This window comes from Equus quagga, chromosome 4 (assembly GCF_021613505.1).
Source record: "Equus quagga isolate Etosha38 chromosome 4, UCLA_HA_Equagga_1.0, whole genome shotgun sequence".
NCBI classification, from domain to species: Eukaryota; Metazoa; Chordata; class Mammalia; order Perissodactyla; family Equidae; genus Equus; species Equus quagga.
Genome location: NC_060270.1, coordinates 45,600,958 through 45,621,948, shown reverse-complemented (window position 1 = coordinate 45,621,948; position 20,991 = coordinate 45,600,958). Strand labels below are relative to the sequence as shown.

The 20,991-nt window shown below is 36.0% G+C and overlaps 1 protein-coding gene across 4 annotated transcripts in view; it reads left to right on the top strand.

Moving 5' to 3' along the window:
• NAALADL2 (N-acetylated alpha-linked acidic dipeptidase like 2) overlaps positions 1-20,991 on the top strand; it is a 1,259,279-nt gene that overhangs the window by 70,903 nt on the left and 1,167,385 nt on the right. For all 4 annotated transcript variants that reach the window (XM_046659057.1, XM_046659060.1, XM_046659059.1 and 1 more), the window contains exon 2: positions 8,701-8,763. The gene's annotated coding sequence lies outside the window, so the exon portion shown is untranslated. The remainder of the gene's footprint in view (positions 1-8,700; positions 8,764-20,991) is intronic.

Sequence of the window (20,991 nt, the reverse complement as noted above, 5' to 3'; positions counted from 1 at the left end):
CACATCCTCACCAACACTTGTTATTTCTTGTCTTTTTGATAATAGCCATTCTACCAGGTGTGAGTTGATATCTCATTGTGGTTTTGATTTGCGTTTCCCTGACAATTAGTAATGTTGAGCATCTTTTCATGTATATGTTGGCCATCTGTATGTCTTCTTTGGAAAAATGTCTATTCAGACATTCAGAAAAATGTCTATTTAAACAATGGTCTTAAGAAAAAATTGCAAATCAAAAAGAATTTATTTCTAGGAACATGATTGATTTCTTTATTTCGTCCCTTCTTTTGTTCATGTCTGTGTCTGTCTCTTTTGAATTAACAAAAGCTCCTTGAAATATGATCTGCTTCTTTATGATTTTTCCCAATGTTACATAATTGATATCATCATATGTTAAAAGTTTTACTGAAGTATGATTTAGCTACATTAAAATATGATTGTCACTACCTCTTCATTTAATGACAAATATATCAGATGACATCAGTAATACAATTCTTTTCTATCTTTGGTGTATCAAAGCACACTTAGACAATGATAAAATGACAATATTTTTATGGCACATTGGAGAAAATGGATGAAGGAAGTTAATTTAAACTGGAAGTATGCAGATGGGGGTGGGAGGGGATGTTCAGCCTGCCTAGCCTTGTAAGGCTTCCTGAGGGCTGAAGGGACTGTCAAAGCATACTGTTCCACAGACAAGGTAGGAAGCTCTGTGAGTTGAAATAATGTCTTGGTAGTTGTATACATGGAATATCTTCAGATGAAAATGAAAAGTTCAGTCAGTCTTTAGAGAGTTTGTCTTTATGATTAATCACAACTGAGTTTTTCTTTCAAATGAAGTTTCTAGAACATGGTAGACAATCAGTAAATTTTGAGAAGCCTAAAATTATATATTCAAATGATTGGATACATTTTTAATTTTTATCCAGATGTCTGGCATCTTTTAACATAGCGACTATTTGCCACTTCTGTAATTAAAAACAAATAAAACCCTGAACAGTAATAGCAGCTACCATTCAGGGCACCCACTATGTAGCAGGCCCTCATGAGCTCGTTTAATCCTCATAAAATCCCTGAAAAATAATCCTGATTGTTATCCTCATTTTATACAAGAGGAGTCTGAGTTTCATAAATTTTGAGTAAGTGATCAGAAAAATGACTTAAGTAGTAAGTGGTAAGTAGTCAAAGTAGGATTTAAATAGGCTGATCTGATTCCAAAGCCTGAAATAAATGTGTTTGTTGTGTCTGTAAGGGGGATTACTGACCTGTAGTATTTGCTGAATAATTGACTTTTAGATTCCCAGTTATAAGCTTTTAGGAGCTTCCCTCTCTCTCATCATCTACCATTTCTGGCTTATACTTCTCTGCATTCACCTCCAGCTCTTGTTTCATCATCCTCTGTGCCAGTGGTGACATTTTCCAGACAGTCTAGGGCATGCTGGCTGTGCTAGTAGACTAGCATTCCTCCGGAGATACTGAATCCTGGCCTTGACCTCGTTAGCATTTGGAGCCTAGAACACCTGCTTTCAAATCCTAGTTTTGCTGCTTAGTAGCCATGTGACTTTGGACAAGCCATATAATCTCTCTGTGGCGCAGTTTCTTTGTCATTATATAATGAGAGGGATAATAGCACCGATATTATATAGGATTGCTTTGAATATTAAATGATGCAATAAATGTATAACACTTGATATATTGCCTGACATATGGTAATTAATCAATATTTATTAACTATTATTATTTGTGATATCTAGATCATGATCACTTTTATAACTTTTCTATAGAAAACATATTAGAGAGGAAGTAAGTCTTTTAGTAACTTGAATTTTTAAATAGCTAGCTAGTGCTTACCAATTTCATTTTGTAACACTGAAATTTTTGTTAGTGATTTATCACTGAAATAATTGAGAGCCATTACAATTACTAACATTTTCTGTTCAGAATTTTGAATGTGTTGTGATATATTACATAATGGAGTGTGGAGTGAAAGAAGGGAGTTGTCATGATGCTTAAGGGTACTTGTACTTATTTAATAATAATTTTGTTCTGTTTCATTTTCTGACGTAGGGAAGTATTTGGATTTCTAGAAAAGAGGTAGAGAATTGGGGCACATCTGAGTGATAGAAAAGCTCTTTTATTTTTATTCTTAAAATGTAATTAAGTTTTTAATTGTCAAAATTTGATTGTTTTGTCAAAGCTATATCAATTGCCAAGGAAATATAATGACAGAAAACTTAGGAGGAGGTTTTCCTAGTTGGTAGATTCTAAAGAATCTGTCCTAATGGAGGGATGAATTTGCATGAATAGTATAAAACAATAAAAACAGCTATCACATTTTCTTGAAATTATATTCAAATATGGGTGGTTCTGATGTTCTGGGATTTCAGAGGGTGTATCTAAAAAAATTCCACCTGGCCTCTGTCCCCTTCTTACTTTCTATTTCATATTGAAAATAAGATGCATCACTTCTCAAAATGACAAACTAGACCTGGGATTTGTCAAGTTATGCCCCAGGCCAAATCTGGCCTTCCAGCTTTTTTGATAAATAAAGTTTTATTGGAACACACACAACCATGTTTATTTGTTTACATATTGTCTGTGGCTGCTTCACATTGCAGTAGCAAAGCTGAATAACGTAATACAGACCATATGGCCGGCCAAGTCAAAAATATTTACTATCTGGATCTCTACAGAAAATAGTTTGCCAGTCCCTGAAGTAGACAGATCTAAATCCACAAAGGAGACTTTATTTCAACTTGATGTTTCATACTTTCTCTGCAGGGAAGATTTCTGTCCCTGCTAGATTTTACTCAAAGCATCAACGGTATTAATTAAAAGTGGCTACTGTTTCATGTATGTTATTTAGGTTATAAACTCCCATAGCATGCTTATCATGCTACAATGTAGGAATATCCTTATAGAAAATATAAAATATTGCAAACATAGAAAATAAGATATGTGACTATTAAAGTATTGAAAGGGACAACTGACTTGTCTCTTGTATGATCATGTTATTTTGTGAAACTGTTAACTCATTTGTTGAAGCAATTTATTGATGTAAAGTACATTGACTTACATAGTTCGTATGACTTGAAAAGAAGAGAAAATTATGGATATTAAAAGGCATTGAAACAAACAAGCTATCATAAACATCATCTAGTTAGTTCCCATTAGAGTCATTAAAAAGAAACCTATTTATTAATGTTTGAGTATATTTGGCCTTGTGTTTGTATGCATGGTGTGTTTCTCCTCAGCATTCTTCACCACTTTTCATCACATTTTCTTTCACGTTTGCTCATTTAATTCTAGTCTTTTTAGTCATCATTTCCATGACTCTCTGCATATTTTTTGGATTCTTTTAGTTGTCTCTTAGTTTGGAGTCCAGAGTTGAGATCAGCACTCAAGTAAAGCTCTCATCAGTGCAAGAGTGATAGTGGGATTACCCTCTGACCCCTGTAATCTTGTGAAGAGGCATTGTGCATCATCATTATCATCAGCAAATAAAATCCATGTAAAGGCCACCTCCCTAAAGTCTCTTTCTCTTTTTAAAAGTAAATTTGAATAAACATTGGGGGTGGAATTTGCTAGGAGCAGAATCTAGTGAGAGTTAGTTCTCTGTAAGGATTTTGGAACTTCCTGTAGTTAAATTTGCAGGTAACTATAGTTTACCTGCTCTGGGGAGATGATACTGGTTATTTAAAAATCAGAGATGAAAGGAGAAACCCCAAAGCAAGATGATTTATTTACTTTTGGTAAACTTGATTCTGTTTTGTAACCTTTGAAACGTGGGTTTTATGAGCGCTACTATTAAAATTTATATTCCCTCTAGAGTGTGTTGTTAATCATTATTGCTCTGCTGGGCCTCAGGATTACCTGTCTACATTGTAATGCAACTTTCCTTAATATTTACAATTGTAATACCAATGGTTCTTAAGATATCTCATATATTTCTATGAATGAAATGAGACTCATAAGAAATAAGAGCTTGCCTCCAGCAATAAACTTCAGAATATTAAATTCTTCTTAAAAATTTGTAGAACTTTGTAAACTAATGGTGATTTTATACTTCTGAAATAAAATATCTGACCCTAATGGTTGTACTTTAATGCTCTAAAAGGTAGATAAAATCATTATCTAAGGATAGTTAGAGTACAAATACTAACAGTAAACAATAGGTACTTCATTTATAATTTATTTCAATGCACCACTTATTTGTTAGTCTTCTACTTTGCTAAAGTCCCTGTCCTGACTGTAGGGGGTGTAGAGAGGATGTGAGGTCCTTGTCTTTGGATGAGGAGGATTGAAGACAGACGTGAGCACCAATAACTTTTTAGAGTGTGCAGATCCATTACTATGACCTTTGAAGCTCCCATCTTTTGCCAAGTGGAAAAGATACCAGAAATGGAACCTGGAGCCCCAGATGAAGTTCAGGAAAACATACTACATTTTTTTGGAACCTTTCTTGGTCTTATTAACTAGTAATAATTGTCAGGAACTGTGTTAAGAGCAGGGCTTGAGGAGTGGGATGGTATCCTATGCAAAGCAGTAAGTGATCCAGAGAGTCAGAGATGACCCCAAACCAAACTCACCCATGAGATTTTCAGCTCTGCCAAGTTCTTAGTAATATTGAGAGGTCACTCTTATTAATATTTTGAGTAGAAAAGTAAAGTTGGGTATAGAGTTTGCCTAAATTTGGGAGTAGTAGGGACAAAGACCCTTTTTTGGAGGAGCTGTCCCACCTGAATCAAATTCAATCATTTATTGAGTTCTGTTGTGATTCAAAGAGTAAAAGACAATGTTGTTCTCAGGAGTTCATAGAATAATGAGTGACACAAAAATGTACACTGAAGTTTCCCAAACTACACTGAGGGACAATTGGCTTGAGCACCTGTTTCACACCCTGATCGAATTTGGAGGAGGGAATGTTCTCAGAATTTCTGCCCTTGTTTTCTAGCACTCTGTTCTTTCTTCATTGAATCCACTTAGTTTCAGCCTTTACACTCACTGGTCCTCCATATCCCTTACTGGCTTTTGCAAGAATTCCATCATATTATGCACGCCATGCCACTTATAATTAGTAAATTAATTGAAGATGTGGTGGGTTTTGGGGGACAAGATCACATCATGGAGCCCTTCACCAGCCCCACTTTCTGTCCTTCTGTTTGATCATCTCTCCTGGCTCCCCAAAACTAAAACTCCTCATACATGATGCTCGCTTCTCTATCTGACAAATCCCATCTACCAAGGGTAGTCTAGTTTCCCCCATTCCCACAAAAGTGATGATTTTAAAAATATTGTTGAATAAATAACACAGAAATTGCTGATGGGATGAAGAGAGGGAGAAGCAATGCAAAGGAACTTAGAGAGTCTGGAAGTAACCATATTTGAAGCTTCGAATTGGAGTGTGGTGATTACATTGTATGCCACTTTAAAACTCCACAGTAGATCTTGGAACAAATCCCTTTTAATCTCATTCCAGCTGTGTGGTTGATGGTAAAGCATCATTGCAAAGTATCCCTAGTATTCTCTGGGTCAGGAAATTACTACTTTAGCAAACGAGAGGACATTTTGGAACCAAATTTATAATCTGGACATTTGATAATAAGACATGCTACTTGTAAGAAATGCAAACTATATATATATAGTCAATTAAAAGAAAAAACAAGGTTAATAGGAAATCATGATGGTGGTTGTATACAAAAAAATCATTTTCATCCAATGTTACTGCAATAAAAAATAAATAAACGAAAACCATTTTCTTCATTTTCAGCACCATATAGTTGGCAACAATTAGAAAAGAAAACACATGAATGTATTTATATGTATTTATATGATAGAAAATGTATTTTAATATTATGTATTGTGTGTATATAAAAAATTAGAGCTTCTGAAAAAAAGCCTTTGAATGACAAGATCTGCTATTAAATTTATGTCTGCTACATGTTACACAGTATTTCTTGGTAAAAGTAAGTGCTATAAAGCCATTTAAATAAAACTAAGACATTATTTAGTTTGTAAGGAAATTGAAACATTTTTCACCAGTTGGTTTAGTTCATAAAATATTTCAAAATACAAACAAGGAAATTTTCAACCTAAACTTAGGCTTGGGATATACCTTTTTTTGTTTATTTAATATTATTTGGGATGCTATGTAAGTTCAAAGTGCTTTGATGCTGTTTGAATTTATTTCACATAACAATTCCAGAAGTAGGACAAATTAATTCAGCAGCTGAATGATATTATTACAGACTCTGTTTCTTTCTATCCTTCTGCTCTGCCATTCTCAAGATGTTAGTTTTGTCCTCAGTCAAACTTTCTCCATACCTATAAGATCAGTCTAGGCATCATATGCATATACAACAGTGGGACAAAAAGCATTTTGTTAAGAGAGGGTGGGAATTTTGCTGGAAGTTCCCCTAACACATTTTCTTCCATCTTGTTGGCTAGATAGGGATAACATACATACCCTTAAATGAATCCCTGGCAAAGGAAATGGGGCCATTATGATTGGCCTAATTGGACGGTTGAGCCTAATCAGGATTGCCCCGAACATGGGCATAAACCAGTCTCTCCAGAGTTGCTTGGGAAAAAAGATAGACACTTAAAATGGATCAGGGCTCTGCCTAGCAAAGAAGAGGAAAAAAAAAATGGTTTGGGTAGGAAGCCAAGAGTGTATATTGGAGAAACATAGTATTTGACTCTAGGCCAATAGATCTAAACCTTGGCTGCACATTAGAATCACCTGAGAAGCTTTTAAAAAATATTTTGATTTAGTTGTTCTGGGTGCCACATAGATATTAGCATTAAAGAAAAATTCTCCTGGGGCTGGCCCTGTGGCCTAGTGGTTGAGTTTAGCATGCTCCACTTGGGCAGCCCAGGTAGTCTAGTGGTTGAGTTTGGCATGCTCCGCTTGGGCGGCCCAGGCAGTCTAGTGGTTGAGTTTGGCATGCTCCTCTTGGGCGGCCCAGGTTCGGTTCCTGATGTGGACCTACACCACTTGTCCGTGGCCTTGCTATGGCGGCAATCCACAAACAAAAATAGAGAAAAAAATTCTTCCAGTGATTTTAATGTATAGATAAGTTTGAGAACCACTGCTCTAGGTAAACTCAAGATGGAATGAGGAGACAAAAACCTTCATGAGTCTGCACACATTTAGCTGCTCAAGCAATTTTTTAGCTCTACTGAACTTTACCTGCAAATTAACTATTGACCAACAGGGTAAAATTACCAACACAAAATCGCACCACAGTTAATCTGCCAACCTGAAATGGTATTCTCTGCCATATTCACTGGACATATTCCAAGAATGTACGAGATTTGGGTAAAGTACTCAAACACCTTTAGTAACCAAGCTGAGTCGGGAGTTTATGTAAAAGTAGGAATGTTAGTCCCATTTTTGTGATGACAGAACTGAGTTGTAAAGAGGCTGTCAGTGGAAGCGATAGAACTAAGGTTCTTATCATAGTATCCTGACAGCCAGTGTTCTCTCATTCTACTCATTCTTGCTACTTTTGTTCTTATTGTATTTGAGAATGATGTCGTTTGTTTTGGTCAAAGAAAAGCTTCATAATTCTAATAGCTACCATTTATTGACAACTTACTATGTGCCACGAACTGTGCTGGGTGCTTTATTCCTGCCCTAATGTTTATTTAATTGTTACAACAATCACATGTAGTAAATATTACTAAGTCTTCTTTATAGATAAGGAAATTGGAACCCAGAGAGTTTGTTACTTCTACAAGGTCCCTTAATTAGTTCATTTCTCTGGAATCTAGAATTTGAACCCATGATGCCACAGGTAGCATTGGCATATATAATGCCAGAATGCATGTTCTTTTTATTTTTCCATGCATAGAGATTTGATTTTATGCAGTTCAGCAAATACCTATTGGTTGACTAATAGGTGATAAGTGCTGGGCTAGACCCTGGATTGGACTGCAATTTCTCTGCACACTATAATTTACTTTCTTTTTTTTTTTTAGAGGTGGGTTTATACCAGTTGATTTGCAACTGCACCAGGCGCTTAGCATATAATCCAAGAACAACTGAGTGAATAAATGAAGAGGAATCTTTAGACTACTTATTTGAAACTGCCTTGCCAATAACTTCCTTTTCCTTAGGAACTTAAATTATACATATTATAGCCTCTTAAGATGTAGATTAAATTGTACTGCCTGATATTTCCACACAAATATTGAGTTACTGAACAGTGTGTCTTGAATTGTTCAGTCACACTCCATATCGCTGTTTTGAGTAAAAACAGTACTCTTTTAATAAAAAGAGGTAATTGGTCTGTATGGCTGATGTTTATTTAGATACTTGCTTTAGAATGTTTTCTTCTAATTTAAAGAGAATAGGAAAATAAACTGGGCAATGGCTATTAAGAACTGGCTGGTTGAGTTTTTCATAGAGATAACATTTTCCAAATTATGGAGTTATGATATTGAAAATGAAGGGCAAGCTTCTTGTTGAGGGAAAATGTTCGAGTAGCCCTAATGTGGAATCTCATTAAAGCAACTGTCAGGATTCCTCTATTTTACCATCACCTCCCCTCTTCTGTAAGAAGCAACTGTCGTTTTGAGTGAGTGTACTGCCAAAGAGGCATTTACAAATAAATGAAAAATGTCACAATTGATTTCACTCCTTCCAGAATACTGTGTGTCAGCTTTGTCACAAACTGTCTTTGTTACTCTCTGTTTTAGATCTCCCAGCTGGACACTGGAAATAGCTTTTGATGGTTTAGGGCCTCTTCCATTTGACCCCAGGTAAGCCCTCTATTGGTGACCTTTTATAAATATTTGTAAAACTGTTTGAGCAGTTAGAGAATATAAAACCCCTTTCCCCTCTTTCTCTCTGTAACTGCTGTTTTTGTCAGAAAGCGTTCAGATGTCAATATTGTTCACTTACATTTTTGGACATTGGGAAGAATTATTCTGTGCATTACAAAGTATTGCAAAATTATGCAATTACATTGCACATTCTCTGCCCCAATACAATGGCTTGTTATTATCATGCTTAATCTAATAATAATTTCTAATAACACTATTACGTGTAAAGAAGATATATGGCTATGATTTTCCTATATTTTGAAATAAATGTCTAAATTTTTATCACTCTTTCTTTATAATATCTTGAATATATATCTTTCCTATAATTTATATATAACATCATTGATGCACATTCATTCTTGCAATCACCATAAAGTAGTCTACCAGCACTACTGCCATCATGCATTATTGAGGACCTACTCTGACATGTATACTGTGGTAAGCACGTATATAAATTAGCTTATATAAATGTATCACAGTGGTACTTGAATCCTAAGTTAGTATGGATTTGAAAAAAAAGCCACTAATTAGAAATTGCTAGCAGTTTTTTTTATTATGAATATTAAAGGAAATAAATATTCGTATAATTATACTTTAAGAGACTTTAATCAGTATAATTAGTTATAGATTGTGCTATCAGTTGGGATTATTTAGCTTTCTACTTGAAGGATCCTGGAATGGACCAACTAGCAATATTCTGTTTCTCTTGGAAAACAGAAGTTGAAGCAATTCACTCATTTATTCAACAAATATTTATTAAGCACCTATGAAGTGCCAGCTACTTTACATTGAGGACATGATGGTGAAGAATATGTATCTATTTCTCAAGAGTTTATAGTCTCCCGGCAGTCAAGAAAATGGGCAAGTACAATAAAGTGTGATGAGTGAAAACAATAGGGATAAGCATGGGGTACAATATGAGAAATGAAATGAGCATCTAAGTCAGGCCAGGAATGGATGCTCAGGGAGTGATGTGGAAGTGGAATGTGGGAGAATATTAAATTTTGTTGGCAAAGTAACTTATGATGTCTGAAATATAGTGTGTAAAATAGGGAGATATGTCTAAAGAATTAAGGAAGGGGCAGATCACGAATGTCCTCATGAGCCATATTTGTGAATTCAGATATAATTGTCAGCAGTTATACTGGAAAGACTTCATCTGATATTGGACATTGTCTTCTAATCAGGCTGGTCACATTCTCACAGTGCCAGCTTACTATATATAATAACCAGCAAGGCAAGCCATTCTTGCTTTTTCACACCTATATAAAGAGAATATGCTTCCTGAAATATAAGGTCTTTGTGAGCAAGCACCTGGGCTAATTCATCTTGTTTTCCTGGAATCTATTGCAGTACTTTGTACATAGGAGGCTGTCAATATTTATAGTGTGGGTTGAAATAATTGAATGTAAAACTCTGGAAAATGGAAAGGTTGACCCAATAGAGACTCTCCCCAAAGACTGGCTACTTATGACCATATACTCTTCTTTCCCTGATCAGTTTTCATAAGTGGCAAAATTTCTCTCCATGTCTCCTCTTTACTTTTAGATTCATAATAAGAGGCTCCATCAAAGAAAATCAATATGAAATGCAATTTTTAAAATAAACATTGATGTGTCAATTTATAAATAAAAAATTATATGTCAATAAATTCTCTTTAAACAACTTAAAAAAGGTTTGGAGGAACTAAGAGTAAGTGAAGAAGATAACTTTTAGTGAGAGAAGAAGTAACCAATATATCCAATTTTTATTTATTTATTTCAACTCTAGAAAATATACAGTCAAAATACATTATAACAACTTTCTTTTGTAATGAGAAAGGGAGATGAAATGATAAACTATCAAAAAATTAATCCTATATTGTAAGATGATGTATCAAGAAGATAAATTTCACTTGTTTTGTAAGAAAAAAATTTAATTAGGAGTCTTTAAAAAATATGGTGATTCACAAATCACAAAATTACTTTAATTGTGTATATTACTGTATAGTTTGGACACTTTGGGTTCACTTTTAAAAGTGGATTCTATATACCTTACCATTATAAAGTTCTCCATTCTAGAGACTTTTCTTTGACTGGCTTTTCTGAGGTTATTCCTTTAAAGATTGCTGTCTTATGGTCAGCTTGCTGCCAGATTGTCCTTGAGACCAGTGGAGCATTTCTGTGAATTTTTTTGGTGTGGCCACATGAAATTCTGGAAGGACTGTGAACGCTCACCCAAAGCTGCAGAGTGTAGGGTATCAGCTCTCATGTATTTTTAGTGGCTTAAGGATAAAGAGACACAAACTGGTAGTTTCAATAAACCCAATAATTTTGGTAGAACATTTAAAATATTTTTTTCCAAACTAAAAATAACTTTAAAAAATATGAAACCTAAAGACATAGAATATTTAAGCAATAGCGAAAATATGAACAAGGATGCCAAGTTGCATACAGAATCTGTCAACCCTAGAGTAACCTGTTGTTCATACAGTAATGTTAAACATTTTGCAAAGTAAAGAAGAGGCAGTTCTCAAAGAAATGCTGCCTAGTGTTTTGGAATAATGAACATTTATCTGGCTTGCTGTCAGTCAAAATACAGGTGAAGAATAGCAAAATTAAAACAAAGCCTAATGAAAGAGTAGAAAAGAGGCAGAAAGAGAGCAATAGAACTGGGGAATGATGTGAAGGGGATCGGGATGTGCCACTCCCAAATATGCCTCTTTGGCATGAGAAGTATTTTGATCTGAAGGCATTTGAGTTCCTGAAATCCCTTATCTGACTAAAAGCAGAGCCTCCCAAAAGAACTGAAATGACATTAAATCCCCTTCTGCAGAGCAACTCTAATCTTCTCACAACACCCACACAGGCTTTGTTAGAAGACTCTCATATCCCCCATCTGTTCTCCTAAGGGCCCTTTTATCTTTCCAAAAAGACATTTGCTTTTCTGTAAGCCCTTACCCCCTACTTCCTTTCACCCAGTAAATTAGGTATATTGACCCCCAATTCTAACCACGCCTTAGTTACTCATCTCTGGGTGCTCCTTTGTATATGCCCAATGTACATGTTAATAATTTTCTGTTTGTTTTTCTTTTGTTACTCTGTCTTTTGTCAGTCTAATTTATAGGGCCCGAGCTGATGAACATAAGATGGGTAGAGGGTCATTTTTCCCTCCCCTACAGTTGACTGCCTAGAGTTCCATGGCACACAGTCACACTGAGTACTAGGGACTTCACTTTAGGAGCAGTTAGTATAGGAACTTGTTTCCCTACACCTCCAAGGTTGACACTTAATCTAAACTAACTCTTGGTATCTGATCCCAGTTTAGCAGCCCTGCCTCTAGTCTGGGGCTGGTCCAGGTGAAATATACTGACAAATGAAAAGATTAAACTTGAACCACAAAGGCATTCTAGATGTCCTCAAAATTCCTCTGAAATGTGTTTTTAGCAAAAAACAAGACCCTCTGTCTTTAACAGCAAGTACGAATTTCTAATAGGTAAAATAAAAATTTGATTACTTCTTTCAATGTAGAAAGGAGCCCAAAGAAATAAGCTCAAAATCGTAACACCTTATCTCATATATATAACACATTTAACAAATAGAAATTTCTACTAAATAAAACAAAAATGATTACTTCCTTTACTGTAAAATAAGAGCTCAAACCAATCAGAAAAACCACTAACCTTTATGTATTTGGAGTTGGGAAGTGAATCAAAGTTCACAAAATAGAATTTCTTCCAGTAAGAGAAAGAAATTAAAAAAAAAAAAAAAAAAAAGAAAGGAAAAGGCAGACGATGTGACCAGGCCTGCCAGTGGGATGTGTAAACAACTGCAAGCTGGACCAGTGGTCGAGGGATGGCTTCTGGCTGGGCCAGGTGGTGGTAACAGGATGAGGCACAGGCTGCTTTGTTTTGGGGTCATTTCCTGTGCTTATTCCATCTATTGGTTTCCTTCTTTTGCTTCCTCCTGAATCTGACAGCACCTGTTCTATACCGTTACCTTGGCAGGCAGCCTTACTGTACATTTTAACAAATTCTCTGTGCCAAATTTTTTCTGTAAGTTACCAAAGGCAATTGTTAAAAAACTTGCAGAGCAAGTGGGTCAAAACAAAACAGTTTTCTATGAAAGCTATGGTAGTCAAGTATACTACTAGCAGGAAGACCTCTTGTGAATTTTACACACAGCATTAGAAGCTGGCTTGTTGACAAGGAAAACTTTAATTGTTTTTAATTGTCTTGACAAAGGGGTGTAAACCTACGCCATTCTATTACCGTTTATTGAATGTCTGTTCATGCTAACATGCCCAATTTGGCTTCTCTTTTTCTTTAATATAGCTATGCAAATTTCCAGGCTGAGACAAAAGCAGTTCTTTTGCATTAGGACAAAGCCTTTTCCCAGCATTACAGTGTGGCTCATGACAATTTGTTGCCTGGAGACTAGGGACTTTACATGTGGATTTTCTTAATGATAGGTATTTTGAATTTTTCTATAGAAAAGTTGATAGAATTTTCTTCTCTTCGTAGCTGTGGCCCATCTATGTACCTTTTGCTATATGGAGATGGAAGGGGAGAATTAAAATATAACAGCACTCAAAACTAGAAAAACACAATTTCTGTTTGGACACATATTTTCATACTGGAAGTAAGGTTTTGTACACAGTAGAACTACATCTTTTCTCAAATTTCTTTCTCTTACTATATCTCTCTTCTTTATTCTAACCTGTTACTGTATATTGATTCCTAAATATGAAAATTCAGCTGTTGAAAAACAAAATTCAATCCAGTAAATTCAAAGGTCTAATTGGCTTTATCAGCATCCCATCTAGCAACTAGAAGGGGACTCCAAGGAGTTGTACAAACCGAAAGGTTTTTATAGGCAGAAGAAGGGTCAGGCAAGAAGGCATTAGCAAAAGAAGAGGATTGTTTCAGGCCAAGACATCTTCTTTTGGGGGCATGGGAACAGCAGGGGTTTTATCATGCAGATTATCTCACTAAAGCTAGTCAGGAGATTTCAGATGAACTGTTTAATGGTCACATTCCTGATAGGGGCTGAAACCATAATTGAGTCTTGGTTTTGCTGTCGTGGGGGCAAAATGAATCCATTTTGGGCCTGTTATTATGATTATTTTTTAACAATTTTTCCCTTTTGATCAAGCTCTCAGCCTAACTGAGAGATGAGATAAAAAATTAAGTCATTATAGACACTCAGCTATTGCTCTATAGTTCTTACAGCTTTCGTTGATCGTCTGTCTGGTATTCACAGGCCATGACTTCAGGTTCACAAATTTGAAGTCAATCATTCTCTTCATTCTTTTTCTGACATTCCAGTCTTAGGGAGATTATTTGCTTGGCAATTAGTGTCTGCAAAAATATATTTAAAACTTTTGAGAGAATATAATGTACCAGGGGGATTTTTATGATAACTATAAGAAGGACAATTCTCAATGTGTGGAGTGTACTTCGGAGCCATGGTTCCCAAGACCAAAACCAACCAAAATCAAATAAATCAAAGAAAAACCCTGTTGAAGAAGTCACCTTTTAAAACCAAATGGCTTGCTCAGTGATCTTATGTAACTGAGTTTCAGCCTCCCCAGAAGTATTGATCCAGGTATAGCAGGTGGTGGTAGCCATAGCAGACACCTCCTTGCTCCACTAAAAGATAATCAAGGGCTATCCTATAATGAAGAACAACCTTTGCCAGAGAGTCCCAAAGATTTTTGCTGGGCAGCTGTCTTAGCAACAGAATCTGCAATATCTTTAAGAGTTAAGGAGAGGTTTCTGATTATAGCTTCATTTACTTTTACTCCTAACCAGGGAAGTAGGACCCCACCAAGGGAAGCGAACCCTGAATCATAAAAAGCCTCCTGTAGGTCCTTTCTAGACCAGTTAGGGGCACAGTTAGATAACCTAAGAGGCATTGTCCAGCTGCCCACCAGCCATCTAGGCATTCATAGGCCCACGGAGAATGGTAATCACCACAGATAAAGATGGATCTGTTGGGACACAAATGATTTTCACTATGGTGGCACTATTAATGGATTTATTTGCAAGAATGTTGCATTTGCCCGTCCCAACCAGGAATCAGTTGGATTTTCTCCTAGCCTGAAATAAAAGGTTGTTCTAAATTCCAGAAGTTATCCGCCTTAGCAATGGCCTGTGAGACATGGATGACGGTGTTATCTTTCCAATCAAGGCCAGAGTATAGGAAAGAAAGAGAAGAAGAAAGAGTTTCATGTTCAGTTAAAGTGTGAAGTCCTGATCCATCATCTTGGGTGGATGCAGTCCACTTTGATATTAGCTACTTTTCTTCCTCATCAATTTGATTTGGAGTTTGCCACTGTTTTACAGGACCATCTGTCAGGGGGAGTCTTCAGTTGTGAGATGCATGTCCAAGGCTCAAGTCTCTAAAGTTTGGCTGCCCTCTGGATAGCAAGGAGGACCTGGTATGATAGCTTCTAAGGAGCTTAGTGATTCCAAATCAGAAGAGTGGGAGAAAATTGGAAACATTAGTTTGGTATGTCATAGTCCAATATTTGAAGAGACTAGAAGAATTCAGGATCCAGTTCAGTCTACAGGTATATAACAAAACATCAAAGACAATTAACAGGATTAAAATCTAATATCTACAAAGGTGCAAACATAATTTTCTCTGTACAGTTACCACCATTTTTTACCAAAGATAATCATAGTAAAACTAAATTTCTTTGAATTAAACTTGGCCTGATTATTTACATAAGTGCAGCAAAAATAGTGATTGACCATATAACCTCTTTGTAAAGTCTTACTGGAACCTTGTAAGCAACGTATTGGGTTGATTTTTCCAAGCAGTTCCTTGAAGCTTTCTGGTCATATCTGAGTCTATGCTCATCTCTCTAAAATATGACATTCCAGCAAAGCCTTGGTAATATAGACAATGTTTCTAATTGTGTCCTGTTACAAGGAGAACAGGTTTTTGTTGAGCTTATGCAAATAAATATGTTGTAATGAAAGTAAGAATGTTCACTGAGAGTTTCTGAATTCTGGAGGGATCAGGTAGGGAGAAAAGTAAATGTTTCATCTTTGTTCAGAAAGATGTACTTTCCCAAAGTGCTGTTAGTTATAGATGGCTTAAGCGAAAAAGTCTCCTTAAATCTGGAAAAACAAAAATTAGAGCATCCTTCTCAGTTCGTGCAGTCCCATGTAATTAATATTTGTCATATTTGAATCCAGTTTTTCCATTAGTTCTCTCAAACTTGCCTGATGATTGATTGAGGGTGATAGGCACAGTGATAATTCCAAGAAGTTTGCAAGGTTTTTGTTAAGGCTTATATGATCTACCTGGTGAAGTGGATGCCTTGATCATTGGAGATTGTGGAAGGTATTCCCCTGGGGGGAAACACATTTTCTAACAGTTTCATTGCTACTGTGAGGGCATCAGCCTTGCAGTAGAGGAAGGCTTTAACTCACCTGGAAAACATACATTCTGTAACAAGAACATATTGATAACCCAAGCCAAGTGGCAATTGAATGAAGTCCAGCTGCAGGTGTTCAAAAGGTCCAAAGGGAGGAGGTATGAGACCTCTGGGGACAAAAATAGTTTTTCGTAAATGTGCTATAGTGGGTGAAGGAATGCAAAAACTTAAAAATGCGGTTTACCAGGGAGTCAGGAAAAACCAAGTAGCTGTCTTGGGTTTCCCATAGCCCTGACTGTTTGTTTAATTTACAGCCATTGTTTACCCATCTTAATTTCTCTGATTCAGGAGCAGACTGTTGCCATGTTAAAAGGACATCAGGATGGCAAAAATCTGGCACTGAAGTGTCATTTTTTTGCAGAAGCAGAATGGACTTCAGCCACAATCTTTATAGATTCTGTTGCTGCTGGCTTTGCGTGAAAGTCATCTAGGGCATTTTCTCAACACTCAGATTTAGTCCTTTTAGCATGAGCCTCAATTTTGATGACACAGCATTTTATACTAGGGCATAATCAGATTTACAGGAATTTCACATAATTTCTAGTATACTTATATAAATACAACATAAAGAAGGCTTAGTAGTATTTTTTATTTGACAATGCTTCCCATGTAATTTAACATACTAAGTCAGTCTAATTAGTTTAACAAATATTTTGGAATTTTCCAAGAGCCCTCTGGAAAAATCCTGACGTTTCTTCCAGGTTAAAAAGACTTCATTTTTAGAATTTGATTTTGAGAAATTTTTTCCAAGATATCAAAAGGTTTGGAAGCTTGGTTAACTACAATCACAAATAAATATGAAACTATTCTTAATTATCTATTGGCAAAATTTAGTTCTTTTTTTTAATTTTAATTTTATTTTTTATTTATTTATTTTTTTGAGGACAATTAGCCCTAAGCTAACATCTGCTGCCAATCCTCCTCTTTTTGCTGAGGAAGCCTGGCCCTGAGCTAACATCTGTGCCCATCTTCCTCTATTTTATATGTGGGAAGCCTACCACAGCATGGCTTGCCAAGCGGTGCCATGTCCGCATACAGGATCTGAACCCGTAAACCCTGGGCCACCAAAGTGGAATGTGCAAACTTAACTGCTGCACCACTGGGCCAGCCCTGAAAACTTAGTTCTTTTAGTGTTAAGAAGATGCAGTTTTCCTAAGTCATCAAAGATCTGATAAAGACAGTGAACACAGGAAATTATTTTGATAAAACAAAAACTTTGCTTTTCTTTTGTAATCTCTTATCAGGAGCAGATGAATAGTCCAATAAAACTTTCTCCTTTAGTGGATAAAAGAAAATTAAGTTCTAATTTTATTTAAGTCCACTACTGATATTAAAGCTTAATTTTAAAACCCTTATAATAACAATTTAATTTTTGCCAGCCTGATAACACAAGAAAAAATTCTATTTCTCTCTTTCTTTCTATATGCATTTAGTTTGTCCTTTGTTTTTCTCCTTCCCATTCAGAAATAAACGAAAATTTTAGTTTAGATAAAATTACTCTCATTTCCCTTAAAAAATGCATCTTTATTCTTCATACCTCTTCTCACCAAATACATATTCTACTTTTCTTGCGTACACAGTTGTTTCTCCTACATTCTAGTAGTCTTAATTGCATATGTGAAAAATTTTAGCCCTCAGAAACGTTTAATTTCTAGTGAAAAATAAGAAGTAATTATGATCTGTCTTTTACATTAGTATTATGTGTATTGGCAGATTAATAAGTACTTTTTTATAATGTCTAGAAACATCTGCCTTTTCACTGAAAATTTCTCAGCATGGCATAAAACATATTTACCAAGAGACCCAAATATTTTAGTTTCTCAGTAATAAGGAATGCAGAGTAGATAAATTTATTTTCAGTAAATAATGTTTCACTATTTTATCTTATTTAGGAACGGCCTAGCTATTCAATGAATTTCCCATAATTTAATTTAACTTAGCAAAACTCTTAAGTTTCAAGCTACCAAAAAGATTTTGGAAGTTATTTTTAAGTACACCTACCGTAAAATATAATTGTGGCTAAAAACTTTACCTATAAACTCTAATTCCATTTACATCTATCTAAATCTTTTGCTCTCAGCAATTATATTTAGAATACCCATGAAAACTTCAAGAGACATTAGACAAAATCAACCATGATTCTAGATTATTTTTTGCTGACGAATTTTGTAACTGAGATAGTATGAATTTGACCCAGGTATAGTAAAAGTAGTTTATCTGCTATTCAATATTGATAACTTTAAAGACATGTCAGTTTTAATTAAACCAACAAACTTAAAATATCTTTTATTTACTAAAGATTATTCCAGATGACATGTGCTTGAAAAGCATTTGAGTTAGTTTCTGTGTTTCTGAGAACTTTAGTATGTCCAATCCTTAGAAGGGCTTGACCTTTAACCCAATTAAATAGAGCTCTTTTACACGTTAATTTTAGCAATACCATCTGGAGGTAAAAGATAATGTCACACATCCATAAAATATACAGACAGATGAAAACAGAAACCTTATGATTACTAATATTTGTGGAGAAGACACTTAAGATTTTTCATTAGCCCAATTTCTAAATACCTCCTGTCTCCCTCTCTCTTTTTTTTTTTCTCTGATGAGAAACTTCTCCCTTAAGTTTGCAGGTCAAAGAATAGCTCTCAGGTCCTAGAGAGATGGGGGTTGATAATCTACATCACAAAGGCACAGAAAAAGAATCCAAGTTTTCTCCAAGATGGAGTTTGGGGAGTATATTTATTTATTATCAGAGATTTAGAGTAATTTAAATCTTTAAGTGCAAGACAATTCTGTTTCTAGTGTCCTGATCTTTTACAATACCTTCGGCAATTTGGAGATGAATAAGGGAGGTTTTGGGATAGGCAAAAAGGACAAGTGAACTTTGAATTGCTTTCCAGAGTCACACCTTTGGCCCTGTAAAGACTTGATTTGTAAAACAAAGGTGCTTGTGGGGTTTTTTGGATTTCTTTTTTCCTCTCTGGGTATATTAACTTAGAAGAGAAGGCAAAAAAAAAAAAAAAAAAAGTTCCTGCCAGGCTTTGAATAATTTTAGTTTCCCCTGACTGTTTAAGAGAATAAAGTAGCAGTTTACAAAAAAATTCTTCAGAATTTTGTCAACTCTGGGAGGGGCCTATGCAGGATCATTCAAGTTAATGTTGAAGAAGTTGCCTGAGGCATTTGAGGGCAATTTCTTTTTCAGTGTCTCAGCTGATTACAATTGAGACATTGATTTCTGGGCCAGTGTTTTGATACTGGACTCCCTAGGAGGGTGTAATTTGGGAGGCCCAGGTGTTATTTTAGATACCTTTTGTGTCTTTAATGTTTTCTTAGCCTTTCACAATGAATCTTTCAATGAAGCTATTTTGGAATTTGTAAATCTTTTGGAGTCTTTTGTATGCTAAAGTGGCATCTCATCCTGTTTGTTGGATTTGGGAGCCCTAGCTTTTAAGTGCAAGTTTTAAATGACCTTGGCTATTTTCAATGTCCCCCATAATGCCCATTTTTGTAAATATCTACAGCTTCCAGGACTACAGTTCTTAGACATAAAATAAGCAGGTGTGCTGGAAGGTGGCATGCTCAACTCTTTGGATATAAAGAATCCTATTTCTTTTAGCTAGGTCTTTGGGTTCCTCAGAGCCAAACTAATACCTCAGAGGGATGTGCCATGGGGTTGGCACCTTGTTGTAGGGAAATTTTCTTGAGAAAGGTGGGTGACCTAGTGTTCACTGTTCTGAAGGTGACGAGTGTTCTAACAACCTTTAAATGGTCAGCCCTTGTCCACCAATGTTCATGGCTTTTTTGACCTCCAGGATTCCATTAGCAACTAGCCGTTATCTATGTGAAACAAGACAAACAAATGTGTACCTTAATATATTGGCAGTAACCAAGAGATGTTACTGCATCCTGGCCAAAAGAAGGCCCCGTGTGCACCACCACCAATTCTTGTGGGACCTTGGACTGCGGGAAAGGATTGGACCAGCAAACCCCAAGGAATGGGAACTGCAGACTGATTCTAAACAAAATGGAGAAATGTAGCTGCTACCAGCAGTTCCTAGTGTGGAATCTGGGGAAGGATTCCAAACAATTGGGGAGCTGCAGACTAAACTGTCAGCAATTCCCATTGTGGAATCCAGGGATAGAGATAAGGGGTTTTCCACCTGAGGAATTGCAGTCTGTAAGTCTTGGGACTTGGCTCTGGGCATAATCATCTGCCAGCTCAACTGGCTCTGGGCAGAATTCTCTACCAGCTCAGTAGTGCTCCAAGCAGAATCTTCTACAAGCTCAATTGGGCTCTCGGCAGAATTCTCTACCAGCTCAAGCTGACCTGCCCTGCAAAGGAAAGTCAGTTAGATGGGAGATCTTGAAAGCAAAAGAAAAATCGAGCTCAAACTGAGAGGAAGTTACCCATAGCCCTTGGAAACAGCGAGAAAGAGTGAACTCAAAACGAGTTGCTGGGCACCAGACCTGTGTCTCTTGTTGTTCTTGAATGCTGTCAGAAGTTCTCTTTGGATCCCATCGCTGCCATGAAATCTGTTGAAAAAACAAAAGTCAGCCAAATAAATTTGAAGATCTAGTTGGTTTTATTAAGTGATTCATGAATTGGGTAGCATCCCATCTAGCAACTAGAAGGGCGCTCCAAGGAGTTGTGCAAAATGGAAAGTTTTATAGGCAGAAGGGTGGGACAAGAAGGTATTAGCAAAAGAAAAGCAAGGATTGTTTCAGGCCAGGACATCT